We start from the raw sequence: 387 nt of genomic DNA, 5'->3' as shown, positions 1-387 counted from the left end.
TGCACCTTGACGGGCAGTCCCTGCTGGCAGCACCGCCACATCCTTCGTAAGGTGCCATCACATCAGCCTCTTTCACGGCGAACTGCCCGGGCAGCGGTGGCAACGCGGAACAAGCCTCCGAGCCCGCATCGGCTCGCGCCCCGCCCCGCGTTAGCGGCTCCGCCCCTGGGCGGGCATTGCTAATCCTTCCGCCCCGCCCCTAGCGCCGTTCCACCGCCGCTAATTGGCCCGCAGAACTTGCTCTGGCACCGGCTGCTGAGAGGCACGGGCTACCGCGGGTGCTGGGGGAGAGAAAACGACGCAGGAAGCGCACGTGCATGCGCCGCCCTGGTGGCGGCCCGCGCCCCAACGCGCGCGTTCCTTACTTCTGTTAGCTGGTTGCGCATG

Source organism: Crocodylus porosus, unplaced genomic scaffold, assembly GCF_001723895.1.
Source record: "Crocodylus porosus isolate Cpor-Errol unplaced genomic scaffold, CroPor_comp1, whole genome shotgun sequence".
Taxonomy (NCBI): domain Eukaryota; kingdom Metazoa; phylum Chordata; order Crocodylia; family Crocodylidae; genus Crocodylus; species Crocodylus porosus.
The sequence above is the reverse complement of the archived record's forward strand: the minus strand, read 5'-3'. Positions refer to the sequence as shown.